A 16,329-nucleotide genomic window follows, 5' to 3' on the forward strand; every position below is an offset into this window, starting at 1 on the left:
CAGGCCGGGGCGGCGCCGCACCCGGCCCCAGCCTCTCCGCAGCACATGGGATCTTCCCGGACCGGGGCACGCCCCCGTGTCCCCTGCATCGGCAGGCGGACTCTCAACCACTACGCCACCAGGGAAGCCCTTACTTTGTTTTTTAAAACAAAGTAAGGATCCTCAAGAGCCACTAAACTGAGGAAGACTAGTTAAGGGCAGAGACTCCGGGGCCCAATTTGGTTTTAAAATAGCCATCACCATTTCCTATCTGTGTGACCACACGCAAGATTATTTAACCTCTCAGTTACTCAGTTTCCTCATCTATCGAATGGAGATTAATAATAATACATGGTGTTGAGGGGACTAAATAAGTTACTACATGTGAAACACTTAAAACAGTCCTTGGCTGTTAATTACTGCTGTATTACTTATTAGAATCTTAATGAATAAACAGAGGTTAGAATATTTGGGGATTGGAAAGAAACAACAGTTTAAACCTCTAAAAGTGCTACTATATATAGTAAAGAGGATGAATTTTCTTCTGGATTTTTACTCCTGGGCAGGTATGTTTTGTATCCCTTGCCAAAGATTTTCTGGATAAACAGAGGAGTCAGAAAAAGGGAGATAAAAGTATTATTATCTTTATACTGATAAAGCTGATTAGAGTACACAACTTTATATTTGCAGCCCAGTAGCCTTCCTACTCTTTCACTCGTGAATTAGAGCACAGCTAGATAACTGCAGGCATTTTACTACATGCAGAGAGCAGAACAGGGTGTACATTCTGCATAGACAGACGAATCCGAAGACAGGAGAGCAGGAGGGCTAAAATGAGCATGTTTATCTCTTTCTTCAAAACTTGCCAGTCAGATAACTCTCAAGGGAGTGAGACTGGGAACAGAGGCATAGAAATGTGGAGAATGAGGAATGTTAACCTAAGAGTGGGAACATTTCTCAGGGATACAGGAGGCCTGTAATCAAGTTCGTGTTTCATAACTTGCAGCAGTTAGCTGTCTTTTCTGGTATGAACTTTAAGGATAGACATACCGGGATCTGAATCCTGCCTGTCTTACTTAACTGCACTCGCTAGGGCAACCTAGAATTTCCAGGAGCCCTAAAACAGACACAACTACATTCCAAGAAAAAGGGACCACTAGCTTCTCTTCCCTGTTCCATTCGTACAGTGTTAAATGTATCAGTGTTTGCTTTTACCAAATGGCAGTAGAGTTAGAAGCATGAGACTTACCTTGGTTGACCAGTAGTTATTCTAATAGCATGTTTCCATCAGTCTGTCTCTACATTTAATTGTAGTTGATGATTTCTGTGAACTTGTAGCTGGTAGAGTAGTATATAATGCTTGGTCCAGGTTATTAAATTATGCTATGTTAATATATATACGGCCCATCTTTTTCATTACAAAAAGTGGTGCAATATCTTGGCTTATTTTTTATAAACATACTCAACATTGGGAAAGTTTTCCCAGTAAGTGTTTCAGTTGGCTCCCACTTCTCTCATCCTCTACTCTTCCTCCCTCTCCATTCTTCCTTCCTATTCTTTGTTTCTTTTTTCTGTCTTTTAATAAATGTCTGTAATAGTACCTGTGTTTCAGGAACCATACTGAACATTAATGTGATTTTGAACAAGATGTACTCAGTCCCTTTATCTAATAGTCTAGTGATAAGATGACATGTTAAGCAAATAATTTAGTTACGATTATAATGTCTAATTAACAAAAAGTATGGTAGTAAATTAAAATTTATAATAAGGAGTCTGAGCTAACGTGCAACGATCTTCCATGTGACGTGGCATTTAAGACCTGAGGAATGAGAGTGATGTCAGCAAAGTGGTGGCATAGGGCTCCCTAGCACTCTTGCCCCTGCCAGAAACATCAGTTGGAACAGCTGTCCCTGCACAAAAACACCTTCATAAGAGCCAAGGATTCATGTGAGGGATAGGGATTCCAACCCTGAGTGAAGCACAGAAGTAAAGGTACATTGAGGAGGGTAGGGAAGATAGATTTACACTATTCCCCTTACCTTTCGCCTAAGCCCAGACAGCATCGTGCAAACACCCACCCCGTGGGGAAAGGAAAGTGACCAACTTTACCATGGACCCCCAGAGTTGGTCCACCCTGGCACCAGGCCAACTCCTGCAGCCTTGAGTGACTCCCTGTGTGTCCCCTGCAAACCCAGGTCCCAGTGCCTGCTGCTGCCCTAGGCACCTCCTGTGGCCCCAAGCTCCTTTCCGGCTCCAGTGAACCTGGGCCTCCAGCACATCCTAGCACCAGGGTGCTCCTGAAGCCTTGGGTGGTTCCTGTGGCCCCAGGCTTACAACCATCCCTCTTGAACCTAGGTTCCAGATGGGCACCTGCATACCCAGGTCCTAGCTAGACCTAGTGCCAGGCCAACTACCACAGACTCCATGCTTTTGACCCACCCCAGCACCAGGCCAGCTCCCATGGCTCCAGACCCCCAGCTACTCCAGTGCCAGGCTGGTCTCTGTGGTTCTAGACTCCAGACCAGCTCCTGAATACACAGGTTCCCAGCTCATTCCAGGACCAAGACGGACCCCCTGCTACCACAGCTGCCTCATCTTCGAGGCCGATTCCCACAGATCCAGACTCCGAGACGGGCCCCTATAGACCTAATCTACAGCCAGCTCCTCTGTGGCCACAGCTTTCAGGTTGGCTCCTGTAAAACCAGTCTCTTGGCCCTTCCCAGCACTGGGCTGGCTCCTGCAGATGCAAATACCTGCAGACCCAAATACGAGGTCCACCCCAGTGGACCCAGGATCCAGATCTTCCCATGCAGATGCAGGTCCCAGCCCATCAGCACAGACTCAAGCACCAGGCTCATCTCCACTGACCCAGGTACCTCATCTGTTTGTTCAGGGACTCCATCAACCAGTCTGCCTGCAGATACCACCAGACGGCCTACCCAGAATCTCTGGATGGGCTGACCAATGAAGGGCTTTGCTTGCCAAAGCCAGTTTGTAAAAACTGGAAGAAGTGCCTACTTTCTCAAATGCACAGCACCAAAGCAAGGCCAAAAGGATCGTGAATAATCAAGGAAGCATGATTCCACCAAAGAAAACTAATACAACTCCAATGATCGACCCTAAAGAAGTGGAGATCTATGAATTGTCTGGGAGAGAATTTAGAATAATAATCCTCTTAAAAAAATTCAGTGAACTACAAAAAACCCCATAGTTTGAAAAGATACATGCACCCCAATGTTCATTGCAGCACTGTTTACAATAGCTAAGACATGGAAGCAACCTAAATATCCACTGATAGATGAATGGATAAAGAAGATGTGGTACATATATACAGTGGAATATTACTCAGCCATAAAAAAGAATGAAATAATGCTATTTGCAGCAACATGGATGGACCTAGAGATTATCATACTAAGTGAAGTAAGCCAGACAGAAAAAGATAAAATATCATATGATATCGCTTATATGTGGAATCTTAAAAAAAAAGAAAAAAAGATGCAACCGAACTTGCATACAAAACAGAAATAGACCCACAGACATAGAAAGCAAACTTACGTTTACCAAAGGGGAAACAGGAGGAGGGATAAATTAGGAGTTTGAGATTAACAAATATATAAATTTTATTATATGTGATATAGATAACCAACAGGGACCTACTGTATAGCACAGGGAACTATACTCAATATTTTGTAATAACCTATAAGAGAAACGAATCTGGAAAAGAATATATATATTCACACATACACAGAGAAAGAGAGAATGTATATATATGAATTATATATATATCTAAATTACTTTTCTGTACACCTGAAACTAACACAGCATTGGAAATCAATTATACTTCAATTTAAAAAAAGCAGCTGGACAGCTAAATGAAATTAAGAAAACAATGCATGAACAAATGAGAAGTTCAGTAAAGAAAGGGAAACCACTGAAGAAACCAAACAGAAATCCTAGAGTTGAAGAACATATTGATTGAACTGAAGAATTTACTAGAGAGCTTCAATAGCAGACCTGACCAAGCAGAAGAAAGAATTAGTTAACTAGAACACAGGTCACTTGAAATCATCCAGTCAGAGGAGCAAAAGGAATAAAAAGGAGTGAAGAAAGCCAACATGAATTATGAGATACCATTAAAAGAAGCAAGCTGTGCATCACTGTGTATCAGATCATCACGTGGTACACCTTAAACTTGTATATGTTATACGTCAGTAATGTCTCAATAAGCTGAAAAAAAAAATTGGAAGTATTTAAAGATTTAGATGGGAAAAAGACCTGAGGAATGAGTAGGAGTGCCATCTGATTGAGAAGGCAGTAAGGAACTAGAGGAAGAGCAGAACATTCCAGGCAGAGGAATTAGCATAAAGGGAGGTCCAGTGATGGGAAGGGCTTAGGGTGTTCAAGGATCTGAAGGAAAACTAGTGTGGTCAAGTGTAGAAAAGGGGGTTAGGTATTCAGAACGCGTGAAAAGGACCAGATTTACATCACGCAGGGCCTTTGAGCCCATGTCACGGATTTTATACATAAATCCTGAGGTAATTGGCTTGAATTTTGATCTTCTCCATCTTTCATGTAGAACTTTAAAATTATGATTTAATATAATGTATTGACTGACATGGATATACTCTTTTTGAATGTCTTCTTAATTTCCTTTTCCATTTTCCCATTGAGACTTTGTTCTTTAAGAAACACAATGTAAAGTCTTTGGTTTCATTTGTAATGAACCAGATTCTTTTTTTTTTTTTTTTTTGCGGTACGCGGGCCTCTCACTGTTGTGGCCTCTCCCACTGCGGAGCACAGGCTCCGGACGCGCAGGCTCAGTGGCCATGGCTCACGGGCCCAGCCGCTCCGTGGCATGTGGGATCTTCCCGGACTGGGACACAAACCCGTGTCCCCCGCATCGGCAGGCGGACTCTCAACCACTGTGCCACCAGGGAAGCCCATGAACCAGATTTTTAAGGTTACTGCTTTAGTTACATAATGTGGAGTAGGTTGATAAGTGTCATTAAAAATCTAATGTGGCGGTGGTTGTTGGTTAATAGAATCAATTGCAAAAGCCTAAAATAGTAGAACTGGGGTGATCAAGTGTAAGGAATTTTTTTCTGGTAGCAAGATACGAAAGGCCTTATGAACTTAGAGAACTAGAGAGAGAGATGTGCCTTTGGTGTTTCTACATATGTCTAGGAAAATAATTTATCAATGCAATTTTTATTGTCCCTTCTAACCTAGATCCATTGTTGCTTTATTGGCTGCAAGCATCACAGTCAGAACTTTTTTTCTGTATAGGTTCTGGGTTACCAGGACTTAACTTGTACAACTTATTTTAGACTAGAAATTTCTTGGAGTGGAACTTTATAAGCACTATTCTGTTTTTTTGCTCAAAAAAAAGAGCAGTTGCTTTTATTACGTAGAGTTATCAATTATCTTTCTGGCTGTTTCTCTTGAACTAGTCATGCTTTTCTTTCTTCCTGTGGAGATACATTATATAGCTAAAAATAAGTGTTTTCAACACATTCAACAGCTGAATGGAATGGAATTTGATTAAGTTTGAGTAATATAAAAACTTTTCCATTGGCTTTCTATGATTGAATTTGTAGTATGGAAAACTAAACCAATTCTTGTTTATGCTATCCAGGGTTACATAATTGCATTGTTTGAAAACAGTGTAACTCCCGTCTCCCCCAAGAACATCATTTTGTCTTTTGCGTCTCAGTTTGGGGGTTGGATAGCATAATTTCTTCTCTTAACAGTGCATTTTCTCCTGCTTGTGGCTACTATTTGTATGATTTCCTCAATAATGAGAATAAGTGGGGCTGTTTATCTGTGATAGGGGTGTGGTTGCATACACCATTAGAGTTTTTGTTCTGAATTTAGTACTGCTGAATGCCCCTTCAGTACCTTTAGCTTAACCTCTGGTCTTAAGCATGAAGGGTGATAGAGAGAAACAAGTAGAAGAGGGTAGTATGTTTGCTTGTGACCTCTTAACCCATTGAGGGTGATTCTAAAATGCATTTGCTTCTCAGAGAAGAAAAGCCAATTGTTTTTAAAATATATTTTAATATACTTAAATATATAATTTAATATATTAACTTTGGTTGATTCTTCCCTTACTCCTAAAAAAAAAGACCACTCTCTGTTAAATCACGTTGATTTTTAGGCTTGAATCATCCACCCTATTTGTGAGTTGGTCCATTCTTTCACACAAATTGAGTTTGATTTTAAACATTTTACTTGTACTGTCCCATTCACAATCCAGGTCCTGAAATATACCCCACGCATCTCAGCTAACGTGTTGAGTGATTACTGAAAGTTAGTTATGTTTTTTTCCACACTTGTTTATTCCAGTTATTCAGGATATTGTAATTATGTGTTTTTATCTTATATGGAACCAATGACATACTTGTAAGAAAAAAAAAATATTTCTGTGAAACTAAAGCTGAACGTTTTGGAAAGAAGATAAAAGTAAAAATCATTGTTTAAAAATCGTTTTTGAATTAGGTAAAAGTGAGGTAATCGTTGACTATGGGGGGAAATTTCCTTAATCTAAAAGTGTTTTAAACTGAAATTACTTTCAAATGACTTTAAGTAGTAGCCCTACTTTAACAAAACTGGAACTTGAGGGGTCCTTTTTGTACAATGCAGAATTTAAGGCACTGGATCACATGGTGAGCTTTGGGCCTCTCCTGCGTCAGAAGTTGGTGAAGCTGTGTACATTTATATGTATAATTTCTCCATTCTTCTTTTTTTCCACTCTTTAATGAACTTTTTTTAGTTAATCCATAGCAGAATTGAGTGTCACAGAAAGGGGCGTCTTGTACAGTTTCTTATCAATAATTTGTTGATTCTGGGAGCTCCAAAAGGTAACACTTTTATGTAGAATGTTGTGTATTATAAATTATTTATAAAAACATTATAAATAGCTGATTCTCAAATAGTGAATAATGAAAAACTACAGCAACTTTTCCACGGTGTGATATCTTAGTTAACACAAACTAGGATAAATTTAGTCATATAAATTTGGTTTAATGCCAAAGACAAGTTTATTAAAGAATATTGTAATTGTTTGCAATCCAAAAAGTCAGATTTTTTTTCCCACCCTTTCACGAAAACTATTAATAATTCCAAGCCTCAGGAAGTCAGGACAGCTACATCATGATATGACTTGCCTGGGTTTGATAATTTACTGAGGTAACTGCCAATTGCAATTAGGACCCTATGAGCTTAAGCAGGATAGACTTAATTATTGGCTTACTATATTTAAATCAGAAAGAAAAGCTCATACAGAATTTTGTACCCATACCCTGCAAAAATGTGAAGCTGTTTTGGACTACAATTTCATAGCTTTTGTGGCTAATGAGGCATGAAGTAAACTGGCAAGCTCACACTGCTCCGAGTACAGTGGTGCAGTGTGCATTTTCTAATTCCCAGCCCTTGGGATTCCAGCAAAGGTCACAAATTGAACAAAGTCAGGATTAATCAAAACTACAATCAAATAAAACCCAATCATTAATCCTCTTCTGAGTTGCAGAGGACTGATTGTGTCATTGTGTGAGAAACACTGAAGAGGGCTCTTTTGTAGTATATGCAGGAAAATCAACAGTAGGCGTCAAACAGAAAAATGAAGCCCTGCAGGTGAAGCTGTCTCTGGAGCCAAGAGACACTGGCAATTTATGCAGAGTTGCAAGTGAGCCTTTGGAGGGTTGAAAGGGGTGTTGGCACGAGCTGTAGAACACGCGGGGCTCTCGGTGGGGCCCTCCACAGAGGTGAGTTCACGGGCCACAGCAGCCCTGTTAGCTGGGAAGCTTAATGTTTGCGGGTAGCAGCTCCAAGCAGCAGTCTCGGCCAGGTTAACTGCCAAAAACTTACTGTGTGATTCTCAGCTCTTCGTAATTGTAAAGAAGAGTTTCTAGAAAAGCATTTCCTCCATAGGAGTAATGAAGTGTCACAATATGTCACACCCAACAAAACGAGGGACGGGTTCCCAAGGAAGAGAATTTTCAGCCCATATTTCTTCCATGCTCCTGACTTTTGACCTTACTGATGCTTGCTTGATGATGGCTCTTGTTATTTCTGCTACATTATAGTCCACAATGATCATTTCTTCATTCTTCATTCCTTCGTGTCAAGTCAGTGTCAGTTTTATTAACCCAGTTATGCTGAGAGTATAATTTAAGAATCAGTTTTGATGTTTAATTCACCCTTACTGTTGATGTTATACGTGGTATGTTTTTGCACGTGTGGTTTAAGGCTAGCACTCGCCTCTGTTGATTAGCTTTCTGCTTTGCTCACATAGCAAATAGAAAAATTCTTAATCTTTGCCCCATCTCGGATTTGGTAACTGATTTGAAAGCCCCCAAACAGGTGATTGTTGTAATCACGGCTCATTGAGTTTCTGTTCCTCACGTTGCTTTTTGCTGTTGTTGTGCTAAGCCCTCTGGATACAGAGCAGTGTCTGGTGTCCATCCATGCACACGTTGCTGGTCAGTCCCATAAACCTGCGTTGCTAAAAGTGTCGCTTGGGTTGATGGCAGGACTTCATTGTGATGAGGTATCACTTCAGACTTTGTCTTTCTTTCCATTTAGGTTCTTCTATATTACCTTTTGGTATCATTGCCAAAGTATCGTGAGTTGAGTTTATCGTTAGAAGTTTTCATGATTTGACTTATGTTTTCACACTTGTGGCCATCACAGAGATGTAACTGGCATGTTTAAATCCTGGATTTCTTTACTTAACCTGTAATAAGGTTTAATTTTCAGAGTGCCTAAAGCTCTGGTAGGACTGGGAAAGCATAGAGAACACTTGTGCAACTCTCGTGTGTTTATGGTGGGAGGAGGCCTCTCGGTTCATTTTCTTTGACATATCGTCTTTCTGACTTTACATATGTAAACAAAATGTTAGACACATTGTTCTGCAGTTAGTATTTTAACTGAAAAGTGTCGTGTGTACTTATTAATGTCAACATAAAGGTCTGCATATTCTGTTTAGCAACTGCTTGGGGTTCCCTTGTATATATGTCCCATTGTTTTTTCTGTCATTTTTCTGCTCAAGGTCATACAGATTTTTTTCCAGTTTTGCAAAATTACAAACAGTACTGCAAAGAACATTGTTATGCTTGCGTCTTCTCACATATTTAAGCATATTCTCTGGGAGAGATTCATTAATGGGATTACTCAGTCAAAACGTGAAGCAAATTTTATTTTGATTCCCTTGCTAAACTCCTCTTAGCAGAAGGCTCTACCACAGACTCCTGCGTGTACTGTGTATTATCTGGCTTTTAAGTTTTTGCTGACCCATTTCTATATTTGGGATGCCTTCCGTTACTCCCTCTCGTCCTCCTTCAGCAGTATGGTATTCCACAGTACTGTACTTACTTAGTCCTCCACCGATGGCCATTCAAGTTACTCCTGACACTTAAGCCATTTTACACACACTGCTGCAAAATAGTAACACATTCGTAATAAGACAGAATTTTCATAAATATAAGAATAACTTGTATAAAAGGTATTTCAACCGATGTGCGAGTATTTCTGTAGCATAAAGCCCCAGCAGTGGAATTGTAGGGTGAGACAGCATATGCATCTGTAATTCTAGCTAATATTGTTGAATGAAAAAGCAGGGCGGAAAGCAGTGTGCAGAGTGTTTTCGAGGGGGGAGGCAAAAGCATATGTGTATGCAGGCACACACATGCTTATGTGTTATCATCTGGGTCAGTGGGAGGGAAGATGACAAAGGTCAGACAAGCACACACACGCATAAATATATAATTTTCAATCGTTTAAAAAATTTTTAACCATGTGAATGTATTGCCTATGTAATATTTTAAATATTTCTTTAACATAGTAGTAAAAGCATGAGCTTTCAAATTAGAACTAAATTTAAATGTATACCGTGTGACCTTCAGCATAAATATTTAATTTACTCTGAACCTCTGTTTTCTCATGTATGTAAATGAAACTAGTAGATGCTTGTTTTGCAGAGTTGCATAATTCAATGAGAAACTGTGGGAAAGTGGGTAACACAGTGGCCAGCTCATGCTGCATTTGAGCAGAGAGTAAGTTCTTTTGGATTCCTTCCATTCTTTCAGCCAAAGGTAGTTCTGTAATATGAAATCCTGAGAGGTAGTATTTAGAGGGATAAAACTTAATCAGAGAATGTCTGTTGTCTGTTGCACTCTATTTAAATGCGAATATAGGGGCAGAATTGAACCATTTATTTTACTCAGAAGGAGGCCATTACCCAGGCTTGATCTTTGTGACGGTGACTTCTTTTATCTTACCAGACAATGGAAAAATGAATACGAGTGGGAAACTAATATATATTTATTACTTTTATATATATGCACACACACGCAGAGAGAATAGAGTTGTTACAGTGAGTATAACATTTATTCAGAAGCTGACATGAGCAACCCTTAAGCCAGGCTCATATGTTATCAGGCACGTATGTTGTAGTCTTGTATTGATGTGTGTGTGTGTGTGAGAACTGGATCTACTTATAAGCCACTATAATTTAGCCAGTGATAGCTTCTGGGTAATTCCTGCAAAGAAATAAATTTTGAATTAGTGTTGTGTATATACGCATAGCGGAAGAATATCAGCTTTTGAAAATAACAAGTACATGTTATCACTACAATATATTAAAATGTCTTGTGTTTCTTCCAAATTTACTCCATTAGTTTTCCCTCCCAAGTCATTTGTACCTCAAGGACTTCATAAAACTTGCCTTGTCAAGAATATCAAATTAGAAAAGACTCTTGGCAAGTTTCTATAAAACTTTCTAGAAACCAGTGGTTTCTATAAACATCCAAGCTGCCTTGACTATTGGTCTCCAACTCCAAAGAAGCGAAGAGATCCTAAGTGCAATTCTTTTTGTTTTGTTTTGTTTCTTTTTTGTTTTATTCTCTTCCCAAAATTTTGCATCTTGCATATGACTTTTGTCCTTTTTCTCTGCATCAGTTTGCTTGGGAGTGCCTCAGATTACCCACTCCAATCTCTTTGCCACTTCAGATGGTCAGCAATTATAAAAGATAAATTATTCACTAACACAAATAAAGGTGTAGCTATGAAAGTCCTTCTTTTTATATTTACTACTTAAGAGAACAGAAAGTGATTTTAGGTATTTAAATTGACTTCATAGGATATTAATCTAATTACTGTCCAGACTTTCTTCTGAAATGTTACAAGAATTCATATTCAGAAGCATACTCAACTGCTGCAACTCATTCTTATGTTAATATACCATCTACTTCTTTCCCTGTAAGTCTTTGGATGACCTCTGCTTAAATTCACTAAAATATCTAAACAGGTAATATGTATACACACACATACTGCATTCTGTGTTACTGAAGGAAGTTTCACTTAATAATACGTTCCTGTCTACATGTAGAACATTTTGATATTTTATACTGTTTCACTTATTTCAATACAGTTAGAACAGCACTAAAATAACGGATACTACTGTGTTCTTTGTTTATCAAGAGTTCTGGTGTCCACCATTTCTAACTCTTTGAAGATGTTACAGAACCTCAAGGTTTTCACATATTTCCTCAGGTCAGCTTCCACATGGGCTACCTTATCTATAAACATTACAGTTTCTACATGTGGACTACAACATACACAATTATGCAGCAGGTCTGCAGTTCGTATTCTATTCTGCCTATATAATATAGAATATCCAATGTATACAACACTCAAAAAGATTTGGGGGGGTAACTTTTGCAATTTCCATTTTAGAATTTTTTTCTGTGGCCGCAAAGCTTAGCTAACCCTTAAAGAGTCTTATTATTACAAAAAATATTGCAGAGAAAAAACATGCCACATGGTCCTTCTAGAATGATTCTGGGGACTCCTCTTTGACTCTCCTGCTCACAAACATTTTGTTTCTAAATACTTGATTTCTCTTGTCCTCTCTGTACCGTAACTTGTACCTTCATGGTGATTTTTGCTTGGATTTCCTTAATTGCCTCCTAAGTGGTCTTCTTGTCTCATTGTAACGCATGCTTCACATTGCCTGACGTAATGATTGGTATAAAATTCAGATCTGCTGAATCTTCTCCTTAAAATTTTTCAACGTCACTATCTCCGACCGTTTACATCCTCCACAAGAAAACTTATTTTTCTTAGTATGGTACGTGTAGCTCTCCGTGATCTCTCTCCTGCTTTCTGCTACCCCTACATGTGGTTGTAGTTCATTTATTCTTGTTGCTGTGTAGTAGTCCAGCCTGTGACTGTACCTTAGTTTATTTATCCATTCAACTGTAGATAAAAATTTGTTTGGATATCTTTCAGTTTGGATATCTTACAGAAAGACCACACTAGATTTTATTTACCTCTTTACTTATAGTCTCTTCCAATAGATTCACTATTTATTGAGGCCAGATTGTTTTCATCTTGTACCTTCTAGTACATTACATGGCCTGTGAGTGTTTTTTGAAAGAGTGGAGAGAGGGAGGACGAAGGTTATTCTGTTATTGTAGAACAAATTAGACAACATCCATCGCCATTCTCAGAATGGTAATTTTTTTTCTTTATATATTTATTTATTTTTGGCTGCGTTGGGTCTTCGTTGCTGCGCACAGTCTTTCTCTAGTTGCTGCAAGCGGGGGCTACTCTTTCTTTGTGCAGGCTTCTCATTGCAGTGGCTTCTCTTATTGTGGAGCACAGGCTCTAGGCACGCGGGCTTCAGTAGTTGTGGCTCGCGGGCTCTGTAGTTGTGGCTCGTGAGCTCTGTAGTTGTGGCTCACCGGCTGTAGAGCGCAGGCCTCAGTAGTTGTGGCGCACGGGCTTAGTTGCTCCGCGGCATGTGGGATCTTCCCAGACCAGGGCTCGAACCCGTGTCCCTTGCATTGGCAAGCGGATTCTTAACCACCGCGCCTCCAGGGAAGCCCTAGAATGGTCATTATAAAAACAAAATCGGCCCTATATTTCTCAGGCTGCTTCCTGCAGCTGTGTTCACTCATAGGCCTTTGTAATGGAAAAGTGAATTCTCAGCACCTCTTTTTAAAATGTAGGGATTTATTAAGCTGCGACTTTCCCATTATCTCTACTTAGTAAATTCTTCCACTTCCATGACTATGGAGCACATATTTATTTCTCTTAGAAACAAAATTGTCTACATGAAATCAGTGGTAGAGTGTTCATATATAAAATTAAGCTCTCACAGTTGGTGGAAGAATACTGATGTCAGATGGAATCAGACCTGTACCTTTCTGAACCTTTCCATGCCAGGAATCCACCAGGAATGAGATTAACCTTAGAATTTGAAAAAGGGAATCCTTATCATGTAAAGTGTAATCTGAGGAGATACAGAATTAAGAAGTCCAGTTTGTTGTTCAGATCCACTCATAAACTCAATCTTTACTGAGTTCATCCACAATTTTCCTTACATGTTCTTATTCAAGAAGTTACAATGTTGTGATTGAAGCATAGGGAATCCCCCAGGATTCTGTCTTGGATTTAACTTAGTTTCTTGACATGCAGCTACATTGTGTCTTTTCTAAACTGGAAGCAAAACTGATGCAAAGAGAGGTGGCCCTGGTCAGTTCACAGTCACTCTAATAGGAAGCAGGATTGATTAATGGGGTGGAAAATAAGGCTTTGTTTTCTTTTAATACATTTGAGAGAGAAGTAAAGTCACCCCTCATTATTTGTGGGTTCCATATATGCCAATTCACCAGCTTCTAACACTTATTTGTAACTCCAAACGCAGCACTCAGACACTCTCACAGCCATTCGTGGACGTGGGCAGAGTGGCCGGGCTTTGTGACTCACCTCTGTGCACATCCCACTGGGGCTGAGCCACGTGCTGTCTGCCTTCTCATCTGGCTCTCACACTCCACACAGGGTCCTCTTCATGGTCTGTGGAGGCCACTTGTTTCCCCTCTTTGCACGAAGGGCTGCCTGGTGTACCTCTGATGTGCCTTACGGGTGAAACACGTGTGCTGGTGAAGCTCCATTCAGGCGTGAGCAGTTAGTCGTGTTAATGAGTCAACAGTGTGTGTTAAATATGGTGTGTTTAACAAAAACACACATAAAACATGGTTAGGTATTGACTGGGTGGTGTAAACGTTGTACCCAGAAGCTCGCAGGAACCTCATCCTGTATTTCCCTTAGGCGCAGCAGGTCAGGATTTGTGAATTCAGTGTTCACAGCTACTTTATAGAGCATCACTACCACGAGTAAGGGGCCTTGTCTGTACTTGATGGCCTTTTACTCCTGCTGTTAACAAGCTGGATTTACTCCTATTTTCTCAGTCTTTTCCCTCCAGCACCTGTTACAAATCAATTGACCTTCACTTTGCTACACATATTTGTAACTTTATCTCAGGGTTAAATTGTTTTTACTGCCTGTTCTCATGAGACACAAGTACCTCTCCTGGAAGTAGCAGTTGCCTGCTGCTCATACACCAGGAGCCTGACTGTCAATGATGTTTTTAAGTCATCAGTTGTACATCGGATTATCAGCATAGAAAATGTAGCTTCTGCTTTGAATTATCTCTTTTACTTCTGCCTGTAATTTAAAGGCAAACTAGGCTTCATTCCTAGAAACTTGAGACTTTTAAAGTTTGTTCTACTCCTGATGAAGATTCTCTATGGGCACTTCAGATGGAGTATCTTTTACCGGTGGTTTTAGGTACTATACTGGGAAGTCAGGCTGTTGGTTTAGAAATCTTTATAAATAACACTTGGGTGTTTATAGAATATGTGTCTGTCTTCCTTTACTGTTTCCTGCTTCCATAAGTTTATTGAATTCATTGTACCCAGCTACACAGTGTGGGGCATTTCTCACCTTTCATGCTAATAAAATTAAGTAAATACATAATCGCTCCCATGTTAATAGCATATTCCTAGAAATAAGGAATTACTTCTTTCCATACCAGTCCTTTTAGAACCAGTGATCAGATCATTTTCTATGTTTTAATGCTTTGAGGAGTAGTCAGTCATATGCTTGCAAGTTTGTAACAGATTGAATAAATGTCCTTGTGCTCATATAGGACTATATACTTGAATTGATATCTACCTACTTGATACAGTAAGGGACTTAGATCCCGCATTGTTAAAGTATTCGACATTGAATTAGTCTTATACAGTGTTTAGAACTATGGGAGTTTCTAATCTACACCTGGGGCAAAATACCTAATTGGAGACACCGCCTTTTTCAATATGAAATTTCAGAATTTATTTACTTAACAAAAGTTAAGAAGCAAGCTGTTATCTTTTCTGTCCTCATTGTATGTGGATGCTCTATAATATTTTGTACCCTACTAGTTAACCCCCTCCTTTTTTTTTTTCCCTCGAGACTGTTTCTTCCCTTTGACTCTGTGGTACCCTTTTCTCATACTTCTTATTTATCTCTGGTAATGACCTTTTTTTTCTGTTTTGAACCATAATTCTGTATTTCAGTTATTTGTCTGTGAATCTGTGTTCCCCACTTCACTGCGAATCGTTTCTCATTTCTCTCTCTCCATTGCAGTACCTAGCACACATTAATTATTATAATATATAGTAGATAGTAAGTAATTATGGACGTGAACTGTTTGCACTACTTGAGCGTTGGTGCTCCCTTTGGCCTGAGCTTGCCTGTCCGCCATCCGCACTCACTCTGGGCAGAGGCTTCCCTCCCTTTGCTGCTGAGGGGTTGTGTTGAAGAAGGGGAGCTCTGGAACCAGCCTCTGCCTCCTGAGTCCTCTGTCTTCAGCCTCTTTTCACCTTTGAATTCCGACTTCACTCGCTGCTGAACAGCTTTTCACACAGTAAATACGGCAGTGTCGTTTCCCAACTTAAAATTCTTTCAGTAGCGCCCATCTCCGGGAGGATAAGCCTCAACTTCTTACGTAGCGAGCCCTGCGCAGTCTAGTCTCAGCCGTCTTCCTAGCTCCTTCTTCTGCCCTGTCTTCTCTCCTGCTCTCCTGCCCCTTACTTACCCTTGCACCATACACGCAAACACCGTAAACACAATGAGTTTTGACCTCTTGTGGTTTGCTGGTTTGCTGGAAATGGGGCCACTGCAGTGTCCGTGAGGAAGCAGTGATGTTTACTTTTGAGGAAGGCATTCCCCTCTTCAGATTTATTAATTCATTTAACAAACTTAAATTATTAAGTCTGGCCATTATTATTGGCCAGACACTGATAGGTGATAAGAGGGGGGGGGATAATACAAAGGTAAATAAAACCCCCGGGAGTTCACAATAGAGAAGACAGGCTCCAAACGAGTGTAAGATGGCATCTGGTAAAGGCATGGACGCTCAGAGAACCAGCTCACAGGGCATTTGATGGGGAGGGGAGATCACAGAGGAGATGAGGACAAATGAGCTACGGTTTAAAGGTTAAGATTTTCGCCACAGAGGGAAAG

At 39.9% G+C, this 16,329-nt stretch overlaps 1 protein-coding gene and 1 pseudogene across 4 annotated transcripts in view; both read left to right on the forward strand.

The window, feature by feature from the left end:
• The window catches only part of ERC1 (ELKS/RAB6-interacting/CAST family member 1), a 393,512-nt gene that overhangs the window by 243,250 nt on the left and 133,933 nt on the right, over positions 1 to 16,329 (forward strand). The window lies entirely within an intron of this gene.
• The window catches only part of LOC103090111 (40S ribosomal protein S18-like), a 38,016-nt pseudogene that overhangs the window by 4,935 nt on the left and 16,752 nt on the right, over positions 1 to 16,329 (forward strand).

This window comes from Lipotes vexillifer, unplaced genomic scaffold (genome assembly GCF_000442215.2).
Source record: "Lipotes vexillifer unplaced genomic scaffold, Lipotes_vexillifer_v1.1 scaffold395, whole genome shotgun sequence".
Lineage (NCBI taxonomy): Eukaryota > Metazoa > Chordata > Mammalia > Artiodactyla > Lipotidae > Lipotes > Lipotes vexillifer.